Source organism: Martes martes (genome assembly GCF_963455335.1).
Source record: "Martes martes genome assembly, chromosome: 7".
Classification (NCBI taxonomy): domain Eukaryota; kingdom Metazoa; phylum Chordata; class Mammalia; order Carnivora; family Mustelidae; genus Martes; species Martes martes.
Window position 1 is genome coordinate 95,090,549 of NC_137894.1, and position 23,795 is coordinate 95,114,343.

General features: G+C 36.2%; 1 pseudogene across 1 annotated transcript in view; it reads left to right on the forward strand.

Moving 5' to 3' along the window:
* The window catches only part of LOC308346706 (glyceraldehyde-3-phosphate dehydrogenase-like), a 125,574-nt pseudogene extending 102,252 nt beyond the window's left edge, over positions 1-23,322 (forward strand). The window contains exons 2-3 of the transcript in view: positions 19,918-20,930; positions 23,189-23,322. The product of the transcript in view is annotated as a glyceraldehyde-3-phosphate dehydrogenase-like (transcript). The remainder of the gene's footprint in view (positions 1-19,917; positions 20,931-23,188) is intronic.
* The last annotated feature ends 473 nt before the right edge of the window (positions 23,323-23,795 follow it).

The following is a 23,795-nucleotide window of genomic DNA, read 5'->3' on the forward strand; positions in this document are numbered from 1 at the left end:
TAAAAATAAGACCTGAACAAAATATATAAAACAATCATTTTTAGGCATGGACAATAGAGTCACCCTGGGTTTCTCACTTAGGATATTTTTCCAGACATACCAGTGCAGGAAAATAAAGCCCAAAGAAAGAATGACAATTTTGCTGGGCAATGGAAACGGAGATGACTACTAAGCAACTAGAATTTAGGGGACAGACATTAGAGAGGAACATTGCAAAGGAGTGCAGAAATTGCATCAAAATATTCCTTGGATACTTGGAAAATTCCTAAGCTGTACATGTACAGGATAAGAAGAGCTGCTGGAAAGCTAAGAATGAAATAGAGGTTTTGGTAGTCACAGTGTTGGGGTGACACTAGGGTTCTGACCCAGGCAGAAGTTTGGTAACTATTCCAGATTTTAGTCAATATCCCAGAAAGTCCAAACCTCAAAGCAAGATCATATGATACATGGGTAGAACTAAATTAAACCCACCTGAAGTAAGTCAAAAAATGTGTCAGCACAGATATGGAGGTAAGCTTCATGACATAGAGAGACAGATAGCATAGCAACTTACAGCAGAAGTCAGCATGCAATATGTAAGAAAGGATTCATTAGAATACCTGCAAATATATCTTCAGATGAACCACCACAGAAATAAAGAAATTTATGAGTGTACATAATTAGAAAGGTTTATCATCTATCATCTATGTATCTATCATCTCTCTATCATCTATCTATGTATCTCTATCTATCTATCTATCTATCTATCATCATCATCTATCATCCATTTATGTGAGCATACATGTTTCTACATGCATACATAGACATATAGAAACATACATAGAGAAAGAATTTTCCATCTGCTTCATAGGATAATTAAAACCTGACCAAGCAAAACTAATAATGGAAAGCTGATTTATAAATTTAAATTACAATTCTTATGTGTGATGAATGACCTAAGAGGAGATATACTTTATCTAAGAATGATTCTTAAAAAAATAAATTTAGTGAATTCATTTTGCCAACAATAATTCCATAAGTAATTGAAAAAAATTAAATAAGAAACTAGACTCAACTATCAAATTCCATGTTGATCTTAACCAAACAAGCCACCCAGGCCCCCTGGTGATATATCCTTTTCCGCAACTTTTTCAACTTTTCTTCAGCAGATTGCTATATGCTGGGTCTATTTCCCATTTCTATGGTCTAGCTCTGGAGTTACAGTTCTGTGTTCATGTAGACCTTTATTTCCTGCAAATGTGGATTAAAGTCGTACTGTCTAATTTAAACATTAGACTCATATTTTCCCATTACAAAATGTTTATTAAACTGTACTCATTAGTGGACACTGCATAATTAATTGTGAATATAGAGGTAAACAAAGTCTGCTAGATTCTTAAATTCTGCTGGGGAGGAATGGGTAGGGAGGTGGGTTGTCCATCCGTACTTCAAAATAAAGACTGGGATGGGTAGAAAATGGAGTTAATCACCATTCTTAACTTTTCCAAGTGTACATTATCAAGGTAAATTTCTTTACACCCTACCTGATATATGGGCAAAGCTTTATTTTAAAATAACCTGAGTTCTGGCTAGGAGTTTGCTGTGATATATATTCAGTATGTGAATTGTTAGATCTATTACTGTGGGTTACTTCTCTGCCCCTCAATTTTGTGGTTTAAGTTTTATTTTTCAGAAATTTGAGCCTATTTTTTGGCTAAAATTTAATGCTTTAATATATTTTTCAGAAGACTTTTTCCACAAGCCTGCCTCCTCTTCCTTAGTTTTATTTCTGTATCTTAACATAGTTTATTGCACAAGATGCCTAATTATGGATCCTGACACAATTTTTAAGTATCTACTTATACTCTTCACTGGCTATTAGGCTTTGGGCAGATTACATAACTTTGGTGAGAATATCTCCGTGTCTGTCAAATGGTGGGACTGAATACGAAAGCTAGGAAGTTTTTCCAGTTCTAGAGTTTAGTGATTCTATTTTCTTTTAATTATTGGCCAGGGGAGACTCTTTTTTTTTTTTTTTTGCTTTCTACATGAGTACACATCTGTCTTTAATCATTTAAATTGCTCTTCAGTGGATTTGCTCCAGTATCTCTGCATTATTTTGCCTGAGGTGTCTGTGGTTGGCTGCAGAACTGTACATATGCTTGTTGATTTCTAAGAGAGTGAGCTCCTAAATGGAGTCAGAGCTAATGCAAAATAAATATTTTGATGGGAATTGTCACTATAAGCTTGATACTGATGCTTTCTCATTACTAAAATTATGATTTCATTAGCATTTTTTCTTTCTTAAGTTTTTCTTTACCACTTAGACTTAGGGTCTATGAAACCTAAATAAAGATAATCTTCCCATCACTTCTATCTATATAACCTGAACTTTACTTCCTCCCAAGACAGATCAGTTTTTAAAAATCTATCACAAGGAATAAAACTTTTACCAAAAATTTTCTTCCAATTCAGATAAATTTGCTCTTTTATTATTTTTATTACTCATGTTTTTAATCCGTGGAAAATGGGTTATATTATGCTTATTTTAAATTAATTTATAATTAAACACCCAGTTTATTAGCTATATAGAATTAACTTGATCAGGAAGCAACACAAGTTTTTGTTTTCCCTTTTTAAGAATTAAACACAAAATATATGAGTGAGAAAAAAGATTACTTGAAGGGACCAACTGCTTATTAAAAAGTGGAAATTGTTATTAAATGATAAGATAGTAAAGTAGGACCAAAACCAAGCCAGAAGGGAGTAGCATGTAATATTCAAAGTGCTATTCTTTTCTAGCCAGGAGTACTCTATCCAGCAAGGCTATCATTCAGAATTGGAGACTTAAAGAGCTTAATACATAAAAAAAAAAAAAAACAAAAAAAAAAAAACAAAAAAAAACCCAAAAAACTGAAGTTCATGACCACTAAACCAGGCCTGTAAGAAGTATTAAGGGAACGAGTGCAAAAGAGAGACCAAAAGTGAAAAAGCCAAGAAAGGATCAGAGAAATCTCCAAATAGAAAGACAAAACAAGTAATAAAATGGCACTAACTGCATATCTATCAATAATTACTTTGTATGTAAATGGACTAAATGCTCCTTTGAAAAGGCATGGGATGTCAGAATGGATTAAAAAAAAAACAAGACCCATTTATATGCTAGAAGTAACTCCTTTCAGACCTAAAGTCACCTACAGATTGAAAGTGTGGGGATAGAGTAATATTTATCACACAAACCCTTGTCAAAACAAAGCTGGAGTAACAATACTTTTATCAGCAAACTAGACTTTAAAACAAAGTTGGTAACAAAAACAAAAAAGGACACTATCTCATAATAAAGGGAACGATCCAACAAGAAGATATTACAATTCTAAATATTTATGCATCCAAAATGGGAGACCCCAAATACATAAAACAATTAATAAGAACTAATTGAAAATCTTACAGCAATGGATGGATCATATAAACAGAAAATCAACAAGAAAACAATGGCTTTGAATGACACACTGGACCAGATGGATTTAACAGATATATTCAGAACATTTCATTCTAAAATAGCAGAATACACTTTCTTTTATTTCCTTTTTTTTTTTTTTAAAGATTTTATTTATTTGTCAGGGAGACAGAGAGAACAAGCACAAGCAGGGGGAGAGGCAGTGAAAGGGAGAAACAGACTCCCCTCTGAGCAAGAACGCCAATGTGGGGCTTGATCCCAGGACCCTAGGATCATGACCTGAGCCAAAAGCCGATGTTTAACTGATTGAGCCACCCAGGCATCTCTACATCTTCTTTTTAAGTGCACATGTGACATTCTTCAAAATAGATCATATATTAGGTCACAAATCAGGTCTCAACAAATACAAAAAGACTGAAATCATACCATACACATTTTCTGACCACAATGCTATGAAACTATAAGAAAAAATTTGGAAAGACCACAAATACATAAAGGCTAAATAAACAACATGTTACCAAACAATGAATGAGTCAACCAGAAAATTCAAGAAGAAATTTTAAAAAATACACAGAAACAAATGAAAATGAAGATGCAATGGTCCAAAACCTTTCAGATGCAGCCAAAGTGGTCCTAAGAGGGCAGTATATAGAAACACAGGCAAGAAAAATCTCACATGAACAAACTAACCTTACTCCTAAAGCAGCTAGAAAAAGAACAACAAGCAAAGCCTAATGCCAGTGAAAGAAAGAAAATACTAAAGATTAGAGCAGAAATAAATGATATAGAAACTAAAACAAACAAACAAAAATGGAACATCAGTGAAAACAGGAGGTGGTTCTTTGTAAAAAAAATAAATAAATAAAAATAAAATTGATAATCCTCTAGCCAGATTCATTAAAAGAGAGAGAGAGACAGAGAGAGAGAGAGAGAGGACCCCAAAACTAACATCACACGTAAGAGAGGAGCAATAATAACCAAGACCACAGAAATAGAATTATAAGAGAATATTATGAAAGACTATGCCAAAACTATGCCAAAAGTTGGACAACCTGGAAGAAATGGATAAATTCCTAGACACATATAAACTACCAAAAGTGAAACAGGAAGTAATAGAAAACTTGAGCATACTGATAACTGGCAAAGAAATTGAAACAGTAACCAAGAAACTTCCCCCCAAAAAGAAGTCCAGGACCAGATGGCAAATTCTACCAAACATTCAAAGAAGAGTTAATACATATTCTTCTCAAACTCTTCCAAAAAAAAGAAAAAGAAGGGAAACTGAAATTCATTCTACGAGTCCAGCATTATCTTGATACTTAAAACAGGCAAAGACTACACTAAAAAAAGAGAACTACAGACCAGTATCTCTCATGAACATGGATGTAAATGGAAAGTGGAAATCATGAAAACTATACACTGATTATAATAAACATGGGATCAATTTGATAAGAACTACAAGTACATGGAATTAAAGAAAAATGTTTCATGAAGATTGGGTAAGACCATGTGATGTTACCCACAATTGCAAAATTACTAAACATTAACATTATAGTCAAAGAAGAGGCAAAAAGTTAATATTTCTAGACTTCATTGAAATTCTGGGTTTGATCCTGTACTTTATTCTTAGAATATCTCTCTGAAGCTCATATGTAAACACTAAACATCAGAAATTATGAATTTAGCAATGCCATTTTTAGGGTTTATTTAAGTTTTCGTGGTTCTGGAGACATTACCATACTGTTAGGTAACTAGATTATTGGCCAAAATACATCTCAAATTTAACATATTAACGCTAAACTATTATTCACCAGCACATCCTCATTTCCTCTTTTACCTAAACTGTCAACAGTCTTCTTTACGTCAGTAAATGAAAACTCCATACTTCAAATGTTCAGGCCAAAACCTTGGTATCATCCTCATCCTTATGGTTTTTTTTTTTTTTTTTTTTTAATCACATCCCCTCAACTGCCCCTTCAGAAAATCCTGTTGGCTCTACCTTCAAACTACAACCTGTGTTCACCTGCTTCTCATATTAACCTACCATTAACTTTCACACATACAATCAGTACCTATCTAGTCTAGATTATAGCAATCTACTCTAACTAGTCCCTCTACATGTAACTTTGACCTCCTCCCTCCCCAGTAGCTGTGAAAAAAATTCATTCTAATATATATATATTAGAATGAATTTTATATCTATCTATCTATCTATCTATCTATATCTATATCTATATCTATATATATATCTTGTGGCAGGTCATACATGAAAATACAGAGTTTAAATAAGTCAAACTGGGAAGACAAATACTATGTAATTTTATTCACCTGTGGAATCTCAAAAAAAATGAATAAACAAGCAAACAAAAAGCAGAAGCAGATTTAAAAATACAGAGAACAACCTGATGGCTACCAGAGGGAAGAGGAGGCTGGGAAGATGAGCAAAATAGGTGGAGGGGAGTGGGAGATACAGGCTTCCAGTTATGAAATGAAAAAGTCACAGGGATGAAAGATGCAGCATAGGGAATAGTCAACAATATTGTAATAGCATCTTGTGGTGACAGATGGTAGCTACACTTGTGGTGAACATAGCATAACTTATAGTGATGTTGCATCACTATGTTGTATGTTGTATACCGGAAACTAATGTGATACTGTGTGTCAACTATACTCAAATAAGAAAAAAGTAAAAAAATAAAATAAAATAAAAATAAATAGCTAGTAAGTGGTCAAACTACATAGTTTACATGCAGAGCATGAACTCTTTATCATTACTCTTTATATTTCTACAAAAAGATAAATATGTCAATTCAATCAACTCAATAAGCCCTAACAGAGCAACTGCTATGTATATTTGGCAGAGTGTGATTGGATACTGAAAGCTGTGTAAGGCAGGTGGGAAGAATCAGGGACTTAATTTTAGACCAGATTAATGATTTGGAAAATATAATATATAAGAATGTTAAATGAAGCATTCTAGTTGCTGAATACCAGATGATCTCTGATCTTACTTAATTTAAGTTGACAAGTTGGATCATACAAAGCCATCACTATATCAGATCTTTTAGGAACAAAGAGAAATGATTGGAAATTCTGTTCACAATTAGAAATTGTGAACTATGGAGAACATTAAATGAGCTGAGGCAATTTAATCAAAAGAAAAGTGGATTAATATCTCAGGTCATAACTTATCACACATTTTGGAAACTGGTTGAAAAATCATGCTGCAAATTCTTGGCACAACCTGAGAAGATGACAGGTGTAGAAAGGAGATATTGTGAAGCATGACATGTAAGTAGCTGGGGGTGGATCAAAGACAGGCCAGATACAAGCCGTGTAGACAGCTGGTTTAGGTGTTAGTCAAGGTCAGGCTGGAGTCTGAGAAGATGGCTCATATCATGACACAAAGGCCAGAATTCAGATTTTAAGGTAGCCAGAGCAGTATTCAAGCCTGGCAGCAAATTACAGAGCTAATTCCCTAAGAGAAAAGTTGCACTAAATTAATCAGAAACATTTATTTTATGAAAAGTAGGGTTGCCACACCCTCTACCCAACCACCCAGAGAGATGTTTATCGAATAGCTACTAAGTCGCCACATGATTTTCTATTCTTTAATAAGAATTACATGGGAAAAAATATAAAAGTTATGAGATAGTCTTTCCATTAATAATTTCAGAGTTGATTGATATACACAGAACCCAAAATAATTAATTAAAATGAAATTTGATAGAAGCAATATTAGAATTAGGGAAAAAAGTATGAAATTTTTTAAAAAAGATTTCATTTATTTATTTGACAGAGAGAGATCACAAGTAGGCAGAGAAGAAGGCAGAGAGAGGGGGAAGCAGGCTCCCTGCTGAGCAGAAAGCCCAATGTGGGGCTTGAGTTCAGGACCCTGAGATCATGACCTGAGCCAAAGGCAGAGGCTTAACTCACTGAGCCACCCAGGCACCCCAAAAAGTACGAAATTTTAAAAAGAGCAACTAATTGGTGAAATCAGGATAAAAACAATATTGAAGGATAAATGGGCATCTAATCATAGTCATTTTGGAAAAGGACCATCCAGAGAAAAAGTATAGGATGTATTTGCCAAATTTGAGAAGCTCCTCTCATATTTTAAGTAGATGAGACAATAATTTCTTTTAGAAGCTTAGTTTATTTCTATACAGAGCCCATTTGGAATCTTGTATCTTTGGGTTCACTTCAATCTCACAATTTGTATTGGACTTAGAGGACGAGTACTTGTCATGACAAGCCAGTGGTTCTAAAAAAGCCACACCACTGGCCCAGAAGGGTAAATTTGAGCATCTCAGTGCAGACCCAAAGGACTTGTGTTCTGTGCAAATTCTATAAAGCAGCGTAGATAGAAAGGAATTGAGGATTTGACAGTGAAATGGAGTAGATAATGTATCTTTTCCATTGCTGTAGAATGAACTAATTAGATTCTAGAAGCTTCTGCATCTGAGACACTTCTTTGATTTCTTTGATCCAACAGAGTCTTAGAGGTTCCCACCTATGGTTGAAGCCTGCCTGATCATTATTATCTTCAACTTCAGTATCTTCTATACTTCCACACTCTATTACATTCATTTTTTAGGAGCCACCACATTTTTATGATGATGTGGTGGTATCTTGGCTGTCTTAGGATAATGCCTGCATCCACAGTGTTATTTCCTTAAGTATACTTGAAGCCATACTACTTCACAGACAAAGACTGACACTTAAAATGCTTGATGGGGCAGTGTTTTGAACTAGTGAATTTATTACAGAAGTAGTGAAACCAAACTTTCGAAATGAAAACCCCATAAAGGGTTACTTGCTCTTCCTTTTCCAGTATTCTTTCTTATTTACACCTGTGCATGATACTAAAATGTCTGATAATTTAAGTAGTTGTAAGCAATACCACTCATTTAGTGTCTATGTAATACTTATACGGCAGGTAGTTTATCAACTAATTTACATAAATTTGCTGCTGTGATTTGAATTTCTAAACCAGAATTGTTATCATTTAGAGTAATTCTAGAAGATCCCACAAAATAAATCTCAATATTTGCTGAGAGGAAAATAAACATGCAGTTCAGTTTGTTATCTCCCCTCTGGACATTATTTTTGAGATTTACAAATGAATAATGGCATCCCTCAGATATAGGAATAAATATGTTTCTATCCCTGTAATAATCATTTTACTGCTAAAATGAAAAAAAATGATTTTGCTTCAAAGCAAAGTTAATAGGAATTAAGTAAACATTCATGAATATTTATCTTCCTTTTTTTGTTTTTTAAAGACTTTATTTATTTATTTGACAGAGAGAGGGAGAGAGAGCACAAGCCAGGGTAGTGAAAGAGGGAGAAGTAGATTCTCTGCTGAACAGGAGTTCAGTGCAGGGCTGGATCCCAGGATGCTGGGATCATAACCAGGGCTGAAGGCAAATGTTTAACTGACTTAGCCACCCAGCCGCCCCATGAGTATTCCTCTTCTAGTTAATAAGGCCACTTCTTTCAGTTGCGAGTTTTTGTTTGTTTGTTTTTTCCTGGATTGACTTAAAGATTGACTTATAAATAGGTTTCATTGCTTTATTAATTGTGGGCATTTGTACATTCCAAATGTAAGCCAGCTATACAGTTGTAACATTGTTTGGTATTTCATAGGTTTTTTTTTTTTGAATTTTTATTTTTTATTAACATATAATGTATTATTAGCCCCAGGGGTGCAGGTCTGCGAATTGCCCGGTTTATACACTTCACAGCACTCACCATAGTACATACCCTCCCCTGTGCCCATAACCCAACCACCGTCTCTCTACCCTCCTCCCCTGGCAACCCTTAGTTTGTTTTGTGAGATTAAGAGTCTTATGGTTTGTCTCCCTCCAAATCCCATCTTGTTGCATTTTTTTCCTTGACTACTCCCCAACCACCCACTTTGCCTCTCAACTTCCTCATATATGGGAGGTCATATGATAATTTTGCTTATTTTGCTCAGCATAATACCTTCTAGTTCCATCCACGTCATCACAAATGGCAAGATTTTGGAGTTTTTTGATGGCTGCATAGTATTCCATTGTATATATATACCACTCTTCTTTATCCATTCATCTGTTGATGGACGTCTAGGTTCTTTCCATAGTTTGGCTATTGTGGACATTGCTGATATAAACATTCGGGTGCACGTGCCCCTTCGGATCACTACATTCTTATCTTTAGGGTAAATATCCAGTAGTGAGATCACTGGGTTATAGAGTAGCTCTATTTTCGACTTTCTGAGGAACCTCCATGCTGTTTTCCAGAGTGGCTGCACTTTCATTCCCACCAACAGTGTAGAAGGGTTCCCCTTTCTCCACATCCTCACCAGCATCTGTCATTTTCTGACTTGTTAATTTTAGCCATTCTGACTGGTGTGAGGTGGTATCTCATTGTGGTTTTGATTTGTATTTCCCTGATGCCGAGTGATGTGGAGCATTTTTTCATGTGTCTGTTGGCCATCTGGATGTCTTCTTTGCAGAAATGTCTGTTCATGTCCTCTGCCCATTTCTTCACTGAATTATTTGTTCTTTGGGTATTGAGTTTGCTAAGCTCTTTATAGATTTTGGATACTAGCCCTTTATCTGATATGTCGTTTGCAAATATCTTCTCCCATTCTGTCAGTTGTCTTTTGGTTTTGTTAACTGCTTCCATTGCTGTGCAAAAGCTTTTGATCTTGATGAAATCCCAATAGTTCATTTTTGCCCTTGCTTCCATTGCCTTTGGCGATGTTCCTAGGAAGAAGTTGCTGTGGTTGAGGTCAAAGAGGTTGCTGCCTGCATTCTCCTCAAGGATTTTGATGGATTCCTTTCTCACATTGAGGTGCTTCATCCATTTTGAGTCTATTTTCATGTGTGGTGTAAGGAAAGAGTCCAATTTCATTTTTCTGCATGTGGCTGTCCAATTTTCCCAGCACCATTTGTTGAAGAGGCTGTCTTTTTTCCATTGGAAATTCCTTCCTGCTTTGTCGAAGATTAGTTGACCATAGAGTTGAGGGTCTATTTCTGGGTTCTCTATTCTGTTCCATTGAATTGATCTATATGTCTGTTTTTGTGCCAGTACCATACTGTCTTGATGATGACAGCTTTGTAATAGAGCTTGAAGTCTGGAATTGTGATGCCACCGACTTTGGCTTTCTTTTTCAACATTCTTCTGGCTATTTGGGGTCTTTTCTGGTTCCATATAAATTTTAGGACTATTTGTTCCATTTCTTTGGAAAAAAAAAAAAAAGGATGGTATTTTGGTAGGGATTGCATTAAATGTGTAGATTGCTTTAGGTAGCATAAACCTTTCACAATATTTGTTCTTCCAATCCATGAGCATGGAACATTTTTCCATTTCTTTGTGTTTTCCTCAAATTCCTTCATGAGTACTTTATAGTTTTCTGAGTACAGAGTCTTTGCCTCTTTGGTTAGGTTTATTCCTAGGTATCTTACGGTTTTGGTGCAATTGTAAATGGGATTGACTCCTTAATTTCTCTTTCTTTTGTCTTGTTGTTGTGTATAGAAATGCAAATGATTTCTGTGCATTGACTTTATATCCTGACACAGTACTGAATTCCATATGAGTTCTAGCAGTTTTGGGGTGGAGTCTTCTGGGTTTTCCACATGTAGTATCATATCATCGGCAAAGAGTGATAGTTTGACTTCCTCTTTGCTGATTTGGATGCCTTTAATTTCTTTTTGTTGTCTGATTGCTGAGGCTAGGACTCCTAGTACTATGCTGATAGCAGTGGTGATAATGGACATCCCTGCCGTGTTCCTGATCTTTGGGGAAAAGCTCTCAGTTTTTCCCCATTGAGAATGAAATTCGCTGTGGGTTTCTTTTAGATGGCTTTGATGATATTGAGGTATCTACCCTCTATCCCTACACTTTGAAGAGTTTCAATCAAGAAAGGATGCTGTACTTTGTCAAATGCTTTTTCAGCATCTATTGAGAGTGTCATATGGTTCTTGTTCTTTCTTTTATTAATGTATTGTATCACATGGATTGATTTGCAGATTTTGAAGCAATCTTGCAGCCCAGGAATAAATCCAGTTGGTCTTTGTGAATAATCCTTTGAATGTTCTGTTGGATCCTATTGACTAGTATTTTAGTGAGAATTTTCGCATCTGTGTTCATCAAGGATATTGGTCTGTCATTCTCCTTTTTGATGGAGTCTTTGTCTGGTTTTGGGATCAAGGTAATGCTGGCTTCATGAAATTAGTTTGGAAGTTTTCCTTCCATTTCTATTTTTTAGAACAGTTTCAGGAGAATAGGAATTAATTCTTTAAATGGTTGGTAGAATTCCCCTGGGCAGCCGTTGGGTCCCGGGCTCTTGTTTTTTGGGAGATTTTTGATGACTACTTCAATCTCCTTACTGGTTATGGGTCTGTTCAGGTTTTCTATTTCTTTCTGGTTTAGTTCTGGTAGCTTATACATTTTTAGGAATGCATCCATTTCTTCCAGATTATCAAATTTGCTGGCGTATACTTACTCATAATATGTTCTTATAATTGTTTGCATTTCTTTGATGTAGGTTGTGATCTCTCCTCTTTCATTCATGATTTTATTTATTTGAGTCTTTTTTCTTTTTGATAAGTCTGATCAGGGGTTTATCAATCTTATTAACTCTTTCAAAGAACCAGCTCCTAGTTCCATTGATTTGTTCTTTCTTTTTTTTTTTTTTTTGGTTTCTATTTCATTGATTTCTGCTCTGATCTTTATTTCTCTTCTCCTGCACAGTTTAGGCTTTCTTTGTTGTTCTTTGTCAAACTCCTTCAGGTGTAGGGTTAGGTTGTGTATTTGAGACCTTTCTTGTTTCTTGAGAATGGCTTGTATCGTTATATATTTTCCTCTCAGGAGTGCCTTTGCTGTTTCCCAAAGATTTTGAACAGTTGTGTTTTCATATCATTTGTTTCCATGAATTTTTGCAATTCTTCTTTAATTTCCTGGTTGGCAAATTCATTCTTTAGAAGGATGCTGTTTAGTCTCCATGTATTTGGTTTCTTTCCAAATTTCCTCTTGTGATTGAGTTCTAGCTTCAGAGCATTGTGGTCTGAAAATAGGCAGGGAATGATCCCAATCTTTTGGTACCAGTTGAGATATGATTTGTGACCCAGGGTATGATCTATTCTGGAGAATATTCCATGTGCACTAGAGAAGAATGTGTATTCTGTTGTTTTGGGATGGAATGTTCTGAATACATCTGTGATGTCCATCTGGTCCAGTGTATCATTTAAGGCCTTTATTTCCTTCTTGATCTTTTGCTTGGATGATCTGTCCATTTCAGTGAGGGGAGTATTAAAGTCCCCTATTTCTATTGTATTAGTGTCAATGTGTTTCTTTGATTTTGTTACTAATTGGTTTATATAGTTCGATGCTCCCATGTTAGGGACATAGATACTAAAAATTGTTTGATCTTTTTGTTGGACAGACCCTTAGAGTATGATATAGTGTCCTTCCTCAACTCTTATTATAGTCTTTGGCTTATACCTGATATATGGATTGCTACCCCAGCTTTCTTTTAGTGTCCATTACCATGGTAAATTGTTTTCCACCCCCTCACTTTAAATCTGGAGGTGTCCTTGGGTCTAAAATGTGTTTCTTATAGACAGCATATTGATGGGTTTTGTTTTTTTTTAATCCATTCTGATAGCTGTTTTTTGATTGGGGCATTTAGCCCACTTACATTCAGGGTAACTATTGAAAGATATGAATTTAGTGTCATTGTGTTGCCTGTAAGGTGATTATTACTGTATATTGTCTCTGTTCCTTTCTGGTCTACTACTTTTAGGCTCTCTCTTTGCTTAGAGGACCCCTTTCAATATTTCCTGTAGGGCTGGTTTGGCGTTTATAAACTCTTTTAGTTTTTGTTTGTCCTGGAAGCTTTTTTTCTATTTTCAATGATAACCTAGCTGGTTATAGTATTCTTGTCTGCATGTTTTTCTCATTTAGTGCTCTGAATATATCATGCCAGTTCTCTCTGGCCTGCCAGGTCTCTGTGTACAAGTCTGCTGCCAATCTGATATTTTTACCATGGTATGTTGCAGACTTCTTGTCCCGGGCTGCTTTCAGGATTTTCTCCTTCTCACTAAGACTTATAAGTTTTACTGTTAGATGACGGGGTGTAGACCTATTTTTATTGATTTTGAGCAGGGTTCCCTGTGCCTCCTGGATTTTGATGTTTGTTCCCTTTGCCATATTAGGGAAATTCTCTACAATAATTTGTTTCAATATAACTTTTGCCCCCCTCTCTCTTTCTTCTTCTTCTGGTATCTCAATTATTTTAATATTGTTTTTCTTATGGTATCACTTATCTCTCAAATTCTTCCCTCGTGGTCCAGTAGTTGTTTGTCTGTCTTTTGCTCAGTTTCTTTATTCTCTGTCATTTGGTCTTCTTTATCACTAATTCTCTCTTCTGCCTCATTTATCCTAGCAGTAAGAACCTCCATTTTTTATTGCATCTTATTAATAGCTTTTTAAATTTCAGCTTGGTTAGATTTTGGTTCTTTTATTTCTCCAGAAAGGGCTTTTATTACTGCAGACAGGGTTTCTCTAATGTCTTCCATGCCTTTTTCGAGCCCAGCTAGCACCTTGAGAATCATCATTCTGAACATATTACCAACGTCTGTATTGATTAGGTCCCTAGCCTTTGGTACTGCCTCTTGTTCTTTTTTTTGTGGTGAGTTTTTCCGCCTTGTCATTTATCTGGATAAGAATATATGAACTAGAGAATAAAATACTAAAAGGGTGGCAAAGACCCCAGAAAAATGTGCATTAATCAAATCAGAAGAGACCCCAAATTAAGAAGAAAGGGGGGTACAAAGAAGTTTAAAAAAATTAAAAAAAAAAGAAAGAAAAAGAAAAAAGAAAATACATATATTAGACTGATGAATAGATCAGAGCCACCCACTTGATTTTGGGAGTATTTTGGTCTCTTAGAAGAAACTACCTCCCAAAATGTTAAAGAAAGAAAAACTATGTATATGTCCTTATTTGTCCTTATTTGTGTGTGTATGTGTGTATATATATATACACATACATATGTATGTATGTATATACATATGTATGTGTATATATATATACACACATACACACACAAATAAGGACAAATAAGGACATATATACATATGAGATATGTGTATGTGTATATATATACATATACATATGTATATACATACACACATATGTATGTGTATATATATATACATACACACACAAATAAGGACAAATAAGGACATATACACGAGTATATATAGATACATACACACACGAATAAGGGTAAACATGATGAAGGGATGGAGTATGTCTGTAAAGATGAAAATTTTTTAAAAAAATTCTAAAAAAGGAGTTGCCAAAATTTTTTAGAAGAAAAAATCCTATGTGTATATAAAAATAAAGTTAAATAGAATGAAGGATAAAATATGACTATAATAATAAAGGTTCAAAAATATTTTTAAGAAAAATATTATTAAGATTAACTAGTTAAAGTTAAAAGAGGAAAGAGTAAAAGTTAAAAAAATTAGAATAAAAAATAAAATTAGAGAAATTTAATTAACTTTGCAAGACGAAAGAGTCATGGGGAGAGAGCCATGAATTCCTTGCTTTGCTTTCCCCTCCTCTGGAATTCCACTGTTCTCCTTGATCCATGAGCTTGGTCTTGGATGGATTTCTTGCTGATCTTCTGGGGGAGGGGCCTGTTGTAATGATTCTCAAGTGTCTTTGCCCCAGGTGGAATTGCACCTCCCTTGCCAGGGGCCGGGTTAAGTAATCTGCTCCCAGTTCTCTCTTGGGAGCTTTTGTTCCCTGAACACTTTTCATAGAGCTCTGGAGGACAGAATTAAAAGGGTGGCCTCCCAATCTCTGGCTCAGAGTTGCTGAGAGCTTGGGGCCCCACTCCTCAGTGCACCCTTGGAGAAAAGCACTCAATCCCTCTCATCTCCCTGGTCTCCAGCCATGTTCCGAGCTCACCCGGCCTGTGACTGAGCATTTCTGTCTCTGGCACATAGCCCCATTTGGAGTATCCAAACCCAGCAGATCCCTGCCACTCTTCCAGGGGTATTTCCCTGGATCTGCCACTTGTGGGTCCCTGCTCAAGGAGCAGTGGTCTGATTGTGCCACAGATCACAGTTTATGGTAACCCAAACTGAGAGTTCACTCCTCTGTTCTGTCTCTGTAGCCTACTTCCCCACTCTAATACCTGCAAGCTGTGCTACACTCAGAGACCCCTTATGCTTCTGTGACCCCGTGGGACCTGACACCACGCTGTCCCTGCCAGGGCTCCACCCCTACTTAGCCTCTGGAGCTATGTCCCTCAGTGGAGCAGACTTCTGAAAGTTCTGATTTTGTTCTCCCGTGCTCTGCTGCTTGCCAGGAGCCAGCCCTTCCCCAACCCCATGTTCTTTTTTTGTTTTTTTTTTAAAGATTTTATTTATTTATTTGACAGACAGAGATCACAAGTAGGCAGAGAGGCAGGCAGAGAGAGAGAGGAGGAAGCAGGCTCCCCACTGAGCAGAGAGCCCGATGTGGGGCTTGATCCCAGGACCCTGAGATCATGACCTGAAGGCAGAGGCTTTAACCCACTGAGCCACCCAGGTGCCCCCTCCCGCCCCAGGTTCTATCTTCTGTAGCTTCAGATTCGCTTCTCTGCAGGTCCTACCTTTCAGAAAGTGGTCAATTTTCTGTTTCTAGAATTGCTGCTCTTCTCTTTAATCTCCTATTGGATTTGTAGGTGTTTGGAATGGTTTGATTACTATCTAGCTGAACTCCTGCTACCTGATGTCATCTCAGCCTGCTATTCCTCTGCCATCTTCAGTATTTCATGTTTTTAAAGTGTTTTATCCATGTAATTTTAGAATTTCATCTTTATTTTCATGGTTCCTGTTTGTTTTTAAAGTCCTTCCTCTATCTCCCACTCAATGAGCCACTCTGTAATCCAGTTTCTGGATTTGACTTGAGCTTCTTAATGGGTGCTCTCAATAACTCAGCCCATTCTTTCAATACTCTTACTTTCTCTAATATAAATGAATAGAAGTTATTTTTAATCCAGATCTTTCTACTTTTCTTTGTATTGTTGGTGAATTTTTCACTGTACATGATGGTTTCAACTGAAATGTTTTCTGTAAAAGGGTATAATTTGTAGTCAGTATTAAAATTACCTTTTGCTTTCCACTCGACCCTTTATTCATTTCTTAAAATACAACTTATTTCAAATTTCAAGACTTTTTACACTTTTGCTAAACAATGGTGGGAAAGAGCATGTTATTCATATTCTCTTTAGGTCTTGCTCATAATTTTACAGAAAGAATCAAATTATAATTCAAGAAGAAAATGTGACCCAAAGGTGATAAGAAAATTATTCTTTTTAAAAAAAAATCTTATTTATTTATTTTAAAGAAAGGAAGAAAGAGCAAGCAGGGGGAAGGAGCAGACAGAGAATGACAGACTCTGAGCTGAGAGCAGAGCCCAACGTGGGGTTCAACCCCATGACCCTGAGATCATGACCTGAGCCAAAACCAAGAGTCAGACCATCAACTGACTGAGCCACCCAGGTACCTCTATAAGAAAACTATTCTGTCATTGTAATAATTATATGATGACATTCTAATCTTTGGAGATTGTAAAATATGTGCAATTTTATTGGAAAGTCTGTATGTATTCCTATATATTTAAATATGAATCTATGTATACATGATTACCCAGAGAAATATTTTTATAGATTTCTATTAAATATTATAAATTTTTAAAAATATATATATTATAGAAAGTGGCTTATACACTTGATAGCAAGACCCAATGCTAAGACATGTAACTGTGAATATCTCATGTGGAGAATCACATACATCCCTTAAAAGACAGAAATAGGGAAAAGTTGCTGATCAATATAAAGAATATGACACAATGTTGGGTAAATAAACACTCTATGTATTTGCTCCTAGTTGTATAAATATAGCATCTATGTAGAAAGATGAATTTTAAGTCATGGTGTTTTGCTTTTGAGTAAACTTGGGATAAAGGAAAGAAATAATCACATTTATCTTAGGGTAAAACATAGGCCTATCTGTGTTGCTTAAATCTATTGCTATAAACATGTTTCTTTTCATATTTGAAAAAAGATACAAAATATTATAAAGAACTCACAATGATTATGTATTTCACATTGGTCTCATTTGTTATGATGTTCCTGGTTATTCTGTATTAAGAATTCTAAAATCTCAGTGGTATTCTTATTGGGCTGCCTGAGTGCCTCAGTTGGTTAAACATCACACTCTTGATTTTAGCTCAGGTCAAGATTTTAGCTCAGGTCAAGATCTCAGGGTCATGAGATCAAGCCCTATGTGGACTCTGCCCTCAGTGTGGAGTCTGCTTAAGATTCTCTCTCCCACTCTCTCTGCCTCTCCCTCTGTTTGCTCTCTCCCTCTCTTTCTCAAATAAATAAATCTTTAATTTTTTTTTTTTTAATCTCAATGTTCTTCAAAACCAAGTGTGTTCCTTTCCCACACTGTATGTTTGCTACACATCGTTCAGGATGATGGAATAATTTGGGGCTGCAGAATATAGTTTTCTAAGCAGAGGACAAAGGAATAATAGAAAATCAGTTTTTATTTCTTAAAATTTCTGACAAGAAGTGACACATATCACAGTCAGGATGAATAATCATCTTCTGGGGCAGGACTATGGTTATGGATATTGAAGTGGGTTCTTCTCTCTATTGCTTCCTTAACCTTTCAAATAAAACGGCTGCTCCTTGAAGACAGCAAATGGACAGTAGATACACTTCAGCTCCCAACAATATATTTGGTTTCTAATAAGTACAAAACAAGACTTAGTAATTAACTTATTAAATGGGCTCACAGTGTGATTCAGACTTACTACATATGTTTATGTGCATAGTATGTATGGCACATTATATGTTTACCACAAGTACAAGTAGAATTTCCATTTGCCTATAATTTATTTAGCCAATTAATAAAAGGTTCTGCTTTAAAACTTTATTGATATTTTGTTGTTGCTTAAAATATGTTTATTTAGTTCTAAATTATAATCATTGTTATATAGCAAAAGACATCAAAATATACTTTCATTCAGGTAAAATCAGAATGTGGTGCAAACACATCCACCAGTTTTAATCACATCTTGGATATTCTGGAATGTGGACAAAAGAAAGAGGTATATTTTGCTTTGAGTAAAGCATAACCAAATTTATGGATAATTTGTGATATATTTCTCTAATTTAACATTTCCCCTTCATGGATAATTTTATTCCTCTCAATATATTATACAACTAGATGAGTTTTAAAATGTAATGCTTTAAAGTTTCAAAGGGCCATTTTATAACCTATCCTCATACTTATCAAGTACTGAGGCATGAAAAGGTCTCTGAAGTTTTCTACAGTAAAGCAGCCATACTATTGAGGAGCAGAGTAGGAACAGTAAAAACAATCACTAAGATATAGAAATCTAACTCTGTTGACCTAGCAATATTTATATGCTACTAGTAAGTTTTTAGTCTGCACAGATAGAAATTTCTATTTATTAATGCCTTAATTTGTTTTTTCAAGGATTAGTACATAAAAATTTTATTGAGGTAAAGGTTAGAATGAAACTTCCTTTTATTTTCTCCTGCTAAATATAGTGATGGCTATAGAAAAGAAATTTTTAGACACCTACTGATACACAAACATGGAGGAATGTATTTAGAACTTACTGCAAATAGGTAACACATAATATAATGGTCCAGCAAAATAGGAAAATGTACTATTAAATAAAAAAGCATACATTCAAAAGCATATTATTAAGGTATAAAATAAGGAAGAAAACACAGTTTATGAACACTTTTCTGGAAGATGATAGAATGAACATTGATAAGGAAGAGATAATCTGTGCTATTTTACATGTTGTGTCAAAGGATGGTGAACTGTCCATGGGGGCATTTCCAGTTTTTCAATATTATGATTTAATCAACTCACATTTATATGGTCAACTGATTTTTGACAGTGCCAGAAATACAAAATGAGGAAAATATCATCTCTTCAACAAATTGTGTTGGGAAAACTAGATATCCACACCCAAAAGAATGAAATTAGACCCATTATTACACATACACAAAAGTCAACTCAACATGGATTGAAAATTTAAATTTAAGATCGAAATCTCTAAAATTCCTAGAATAAAACTTCAGGTAAAAGTTTCATGAAATTAGTCTCCATAATGATTTCATGGATATAACTTCAAAACTATAGTCAATAAAAACATAAATAAAGAAATACAACTACATCAAACTAACAAATTTCTGCACAGCAAAAGAAACAATCAATAGCATGAAAATGTAATCTATGGAAGGCAAGTCTGCATCATTTTGATAACTACAAAGAAAAATGAAAGAAAATAAACACACACATAAGAAGAAAAGGACCAAGCTCTCTGCCTTCCCTTCAACAGACAACTGTATCTTCTGGTGAAATACAAGTTGCATCCCTGAGACACAGTAGTGAAGGTTGGAATAAACAAATTTGGCCAGACTCAGCACCTGGTCACTAGGGCTGCTTTTAGCTCTGACAAAGTGGAAGTTTTTGTCATCAATCATCCTTCATTGACCTCAACTACATGTTCTACATATTCCACTGTGATTGCACCCACAGCAAATTCCATGTCATAGTCAAGGATGAAAATGGGAAACGGGTCATCAATGGAAAGCCCATCTATATCTTCCCAGAGTGAGAACTTGCCAATATCAAATGGGGTGATGCTGTTGCTCAGTATGTTGAGGAGCCCAGTGGAGTCTCCACCACTTTGGAGAAGGCTGGGGCTCAGCTGAAGGGTGGGGCCAAGAGAGTCATTATCTCTGCTCCTGCTGATGCCCCCATGTTTGTAATGGGTGTGAACCATGAAAAGTATGACAACTCCCTCAAGATTGTCACAATGCCTCCTGCACCACCAAATGCTTGGTCCCTCTGACCAAGGTTATCCATAACAACTTCAGTATTGCGGAGGGACTCATGACCACAGTCCATGCCATCACTGCCACCCAGAAGACTGTGGACAGTCCCTCTGGAACCATGCCATGATGGTTCAGGGGCTGCCCAGAACATCATCCCTGCTTCTGACACTGGCAAGGCTACAGGCAAGGTCATCCCTGAACTGAATGGGAAGTTCACCACCATGGCCTTTAGTGCCCCCATACGCCCACCCCCAAGGTGTCAGTCTTGGATCAACCGGCCACATGGAGAAAGCTTCCAAATTCACCAGATGGTGAAGCAGGCATCAGAGGGTCCTCTCAAGGGCATCCTGGGCTAATTGAGGACAAGGTTATCTCATGAACCTTCAACAATAACACCCACTCTTCCACCCTTGATGCTGGGGCTGCATTGCCCTCAATAACTACTTTGTCAAGATCATTTCCTGGTATGACAATTAATTTGGCTATAGCACTGGGTTGCAGACCTTAAGGTCCACATGGCCTCCAGGGAGAGAGACCCCTGGATTACCAGCACCGGTAAGAGCAAGAGAGGAAGGAGAGGAAGAGGAAGAGCTTCTGGGGAGTCCTTGCCCCAACTCATCATTCCCCTCTACACAGTTTCTTGAAGAAGGGGAAGGGCTTGGGTAGCCCTCCCTTGTCATGTACCATCAATAATGTATACTGTACCCAGCAAAAAGGAAGAAGAAGAAGAAGAAGGAGAAAAAGGAGGAGAAGGAGAAGGAGAGAGAGGGAGAAGTAGAATGAGAAGGAGAGAAGAGGAAGAAGAAGAGGAAGTGGAGAAATAAGAGGAAGAAGGAAAAGGAGGAGACGGAGGAAAGGGGTGGTACGCATAGCTGTCAGAAGTGAACTCTAATAGCCACACAATTAAAGAATTACAGGACTGAATCACGTCTGGCCTCTAAAAAGGCAGATTGTTTCTGAAGTCAGAGCATTGCACTGTACCTGCACAGAAGAGACCCAGGGATGAATACAAGTTTGTATTTCTGTGGCACTTCATAAGTGGAACTTGCCACTCAGATTCCAGGAAAGTAAAAATTTAGAAAGAAAAGACAGCAGGGATTTTGGAAGGAGTTAAGGGGAGCAGAAAAGACCTGAGGAGTAAGTGAATAAGTCCTATTAAGCAGACACTAGTCTTTGGAATTGGATACTCATCAGAGAATAGTATAGGTAGGCCTCTGGGAGGGAAGAAAGTAATGGATTAAGAGAAAATGAAACTTGAGAGAGAAGGCCAACCTCTGAGAAAAGACACAACGAAAGGAAGTGGCAGGAATTTGGAGTTGGTCCCAAACCTGCTGCTTTCCATCAGCTTCGAGCCTCCATTGTCCATTAGAGAATTACGAGAAACAGAGAGGCAAGGAGTTCACTGAGGCATTTCATTGAGTTCATGAATTGATATTAAAATTTCTTAGGTTAAAAATATGAAGAGGGGACCATTTTAATCTGTCTAACTTACTTAGAGAATACCACACAAGGCTAAACAGAAAACAACCCATTATTTTAAATTGAGAAAAATCTGTAGATATGGAATAGTTTATCATTTAACTAAACGTTATTGATCAAATACTATGTTCAGATATTTCTAGTTCTCGTTGTTAACATGTTACCACATGCCTTTTGCCTAAATAAGATTATTTACAAAAAACCTAACAAACAAAAAACTGGAGTTAAGCCAATAAACTGCTATGTGCCTCATGCAAATAAAGTTATTTATATAACTACAATTGTCTAGAGGATAATGAAATAATGCATTAAAATTTGTTAAACACAAAAATTGAAAGCAACTATATCTTATTCTATATAATTCCAAAAATTATAGGTACTTTTGATGAATATGTAACAAGAAGGTGTTTTACAAAATAATAGTGCATGAAAAGAAATAATCTGGAGGCATGTGGGTGGCCCAGTTGGTTGTGTCTGCCTTCAGCTCAGGTCATGATCCCAGGGTTCTGGGATTAAGCCTCAGCAAGGAGCCTGCTTCTCCCTCTCCCTGCCCTTACCTGTCGCATGCTCTCTCTCTCTCTCTCTCAGATGAATAAATAAAATCTTTAAAAAGAAAAATAAAGAATTTCAAGGTTTAAGAATTGTAGAAACAGGAAAAATAAATTTAATAAGTAAGAGAAAATAGAAACTTTTCTTAGAAGCCACAGACTGTGGAATATGGATAATAAAAAGTAGTAGAGTTGTGTTTCCTAATTTCATTTTTTTGAAGTCAAAAAGAACTTTGGAAAGTCAAAAAGATTTCCATGATCATATGAGTTTAGCAACTGTTGAGTTGAACCAAATCAATAGTCTTGGGTATTTTTCAGAGGCTTTAATGAACAAACGAGCAGTGTATATGATAAAAAATAGATGATAAAATATGAGAATTCCTTATCCTTATTTATCTACATGTTATGCATTAATTCATTCATTAAACAGCATGCCAATTAATATCCTTATTATTAGATAACAATTTTTGCTGGAATCACAATTTGAAAAAGACTGCTGTGAAAAGTATGAATCACCACAGATAACAAACATTAATTAATCTTTGCAATCAAACTATGTAGCCATGTATAATGCCCATTTCTTTCTTGAACAAAAATGAGAACTTAAATACCACCATAAATTGTATTTAAAATAACCAGCTTATGATTTGGCTCCTTAAGTGATGCTTAAGTATTTTTTTAAGATTCAATGCTTTATTTAAAGAAGTAGTTTAAATTATAATTCCTTATATTCAATGTGCTTGCGCAATGCATAGTTTAAAATGTGTTTCTGAAACTGAACCAAAGAGAAAAAAAATAATCACAACAAAGCAACCACAGGGAGCCTGACAGATCTGTGCTGGCAGTTGCAGCTGTCTGAGAGGCACGCCATGGCTGTGCTGTCCATCACTGGCACCAACGTGGGCCTCCTCTTACCCTAGCTGACCTGCTGGTATTCACTGAGCTGCTTTGGAAGCCAAGAGAGCTGACCCAGGCTGAGGAGTGACTACACTGTCGTGGACAGTGGAACTTCGGGAGCACCCTTTACCTTGTGGGGAGAGGCAAGACTGATGTTACCTTTGTCCCTTGATTCAAGAGATTAAAGTTCTAAGTGAATCTGGGCTTTCTGAGATCAGTTTTTCAGAAATGACAGAAGCCACTGACTACTTCTACAGGGATTCAGAGCAGCAGAAGATCTATGACCTATTCCAGAAGTTCTCCAAAGAAGACAGAAGCATTTGGAGTTCCTGGAGGCAGAGGAGTCTTTTGACCTGAGAAGAGCTTCAGTGTCTGGAAGTGGTTCCTAGGACCTGGGAGATTTGCTGCATGAAAGCACACTGATGGTAGTCCACCCAAGAAAAGGAATTTGAATTTTTTTGATAACTGGACAGCTTTACCTTTCCCTTACAAGAGG